Below are 3,660 nucleotides of genomic sequence, written 5' to 3' on the forward strand. Positions count from 1 at the left end.
CAAGAAAGAAAAGAAGACAAAAAGAGAGGGAACAGAAAGTGTTTCCTGATGAAAGATGAAAAGACAGGGATGACAGGCCTGAGATTGTGTACGATGGCAGGGTGTGTGTGTGCATGCATGTGTCTGCGTGGTGTGATGGCATTGTGACCACGATGAGCCAAAATTGGCACGATGACGTCACAGGAAATGACCCATTCCAATGACCCTAAGAAAAATGATGAAGCCCTTCCAAACGTCACCCAGTCGCTGCACAATGGTGGCGTCATCATGTTACATCACTGTGGTTCTGCCTGGCTGACATAAACAGAAAAACTGTCTGTGTCCCAAATGGCACCCTACTCCCTATGTAGTGCACTACTTCTGACCAGCGCCCATAGGGCCATAGAGCTCTGGTCAAAAGTAGTTCATACATAGGGCAGTGGTTTCCAACTCCAGTTCCCCAACAGTACACATTCTGATTGTGGCCCTGGACAAGCACATCTGATACAACTTGCCAACTAATCATCAAGCCCTCAATGAGTTGAATCACGTATGTTTGTCCGGGGTACTTGAGGAGCGAAGTTGGGACCCACTGGTATAGGAGAGTAGGGTTCTATTGGGGACACAATCTTTCTTCTTCACAGAGAAAGTGCAGAGAGACAGTGCATTTTGGATACTTGGTTTTCTCAGACATTACAAATAATGTGGCGTCTATGAGACTGTGGCAGTGGTGCCACAGACACAGACAGACACAGAAACACACACACACACAACTCACACCACAGAGTGAGTCACCCTGCATTTCCGGTTGGTCATGTAAATGGAGTCACAGAGATCAAAGTGCAGAGATCAAAGCTAGAGTGTGTGTGTGTGTGTGTGTGACACCAGAAACAGAGATGTGACACGTGCTTGATTTCTCACCCAACTCATTTGTCATTATTGGGCCTGAAAGATGATGTGGATGACGATACTGTAGATGTCTGTCACAAGATGAAAACATCGGAACAACATTCAACCAGAGCAGCTTCCGATGTTTGGAGATCTTCTTGTTTTTATATGATATGGTTCAGGGATTTACAAGGAATGTTTAGAATGGAGCGACTGACAAATTACTGCCTTTAAATCCCTTCCTCACTGTAGGGGGCAGTAATAATCACACTCCCACAGTGTAATAATAATCACACTCCCACAGTGTAATAATAATCACACTCCCACAGTGTAATAATAATCACACTCCCACAGTGTAATAATAATCACACTCCCACACTGTAATAATAATCACACTCCCACAGTGTAATAATAATCACACACCCACAGTGTAATAATAATCACACTACCACAGTGTAATAATAATCACACTCCCACAGTGTAATAATAATCACACTCCCACAGTGTAATAATAATCACACTCCCACACTGTAATAATAATCACACTACCACAGTGTAATAATAATCACACTCCCACAGTGTAATAATAATCACACTACCACAGTGTAATAATAATCACACTCCCACAGTGTAATAATAATCACACTACCACAGTGTAATAATAATCACACTACCACAGTGTAATAATAATCACACTCCCACAGTGTAATAATAATCACACTACCACAGTGTAATAATAATCACACTCCCACAGTGTAATAATAATCACACTCCCACAGTGTAATAATAATCACACTACCACAGTGTAATAATAATCACACTCCCACAGTGTAATAATAATCACACTACCACAGTGTAATAATAATCACACTACCACAGTGTAATAATAATCACACTACCACAGTGTAATAATAATCACACTCCCACAGTGTAATAATAATCACACTCCCACAGTGTAATAATAATCACACTCCCACAGTGTAATAATAATCACACTACCACAGTGTAATAATAATCACACTACCACAGTGTAATAATAATCAAACTACCACAGTGTAATAATAATCACACTACCACAGTGTAATAATAATCACACTACCACAGTGTAATAATAATCACAGTGTAATAATAATCACACTCCCACAGTGTAATAATAATCACACTCCCACAGTGTAATAATAATCACACTCCCACAGTGTAATAATAATCACACTCCCACAGTGTAATAATAATCACACTACCACAGTGTAATAATAATCACACTACCACAGTGTAAAAATAATCAAACTACCACAGTGTAATAATAATCACACTCCCACAGTGTAATAATAATCACACTCCCACAGTGTAATAATAATCACACTCCCACAGTGTAATAATAATCACACTACCACAGTGTAATAATAATCACACTCCCACACTGTAATAATAATCACACTCCCACAGTGTAATAATAATCACACTACCATAGTGTAATAATAATCACACTACCACAGTGTAATAATAATCACACTCCCACAGTGTAATAATAATCACACTACCACAGTGTAAGGGCAGATCCTCAAGGATTCAGAGTACAGCAGAAGATTAGTCATCCTAGTCTGTCCGTCATTATCCTAATCTCACTGTAGCCAGCTGTACAGATATCTTAATTGGTAGGCAGGTTTATAGCTACAGACACCTGTACCGATAAGGCTAAGCTAAGACCAGTGGAACGATTCATTTTATTTTATTAAGCAGTAGAGACGTAGCAAGTTGGCAAGTTCACGTTAATTAGGGTTAGATCAAAAAAAGGTACAGTCGAGGGGGTTCTCTCAAAACCTCTACAATAACTGTGTTGGAGTGAAAAGGCTCTTACCAGCAGAACAATTCAGCTCCACAGTAGGATGAATGTGGCCTACAGTATAGTCACACTTCACCTATTCAGTTGGTAGATAAGAGTGTGTGTGTGTGTGTGTTTGTGTGTGTGTGTTGGTAGATAAGTGTGTGTGTGTGTGTGTGTGTGTGTGTGTGGGTAGATAAGTGTGTGTGTGTGTGTGTGTTGGTAGATAAGTGTGTGTGTGTGTGGGTGTGTGTAGAGATTGCTCAGGAGATATGTGAAATGTCACTGTAACGGTTGTTAACAATGATTGGTGGTTAAGTAATAGGGGTTGGTGTTGAGAGGTCAAACGATGAAGGAAAGACACACACACACAGACATTAGTCATACTTCGCTGTTGCCTATTGGTTGAAACTCTGTAGGAGGTTAGTGATCACGTGAACTGACATATATGTCAGTGTGTCAACCTGAAGATTAGCCTTAATGAGATATTCAGTTGGTAGATATGTGTGTGTGTGTGTAGTGTGTAGTGTGTGTGTGTGACCCACAAGACAATTGGTTTAAACAACAGGGCTAGAGGTGCTGCCCAAAAGAGTGTACTGTATATGGCGTATGATACAGTTTGAACTACAGTCTTGGCCTGGATTCAATCCCATCGTGCTTTTAGGAAATGTGGGTATTAAAGGTCATGTTAATGTATTCATGAAAACGGGAAATGATCTTTTAATGTCAAGTGCTCTATAACACTTACTCTTTAAAAATAGCAGGCTATTTAGGTTCCGGTGACAAAACAAGGTTTGATTTCCAGGCTGTTGTCCTCCCCTGCCTTGTGGTGATGCCTCAGAACCCAGGTCAGGGCTGAACGTGTTGTTTAAAGGGATGTGTCGACTCTATATCAGTATATCCTGTCATGTGCTCTAACACTAATGGTGAATCATATCTCTCTCTCTCTCTCTCTCTCTCTCTCTCTCTCT

This window comes from Oncorhynchus keta, unplaced genomic scaffold, assembly GCF_023373465.1.
Source record: "Oncorhynchus keta strain PuntledgeMale-10-30-2019 unplaced genomic scaffold, Oket_V2 Un_contig_1204_pilon_pilon, whole genome shotgun sequence".
Classification (NCBI taxonomy): domain Eukaryota; kingdom Metazoa; phylum Chordata; class Actinopteri; order Salmoniformes; family Salmonidae; genus Oncorhynchus; species Oncorhynchus keta.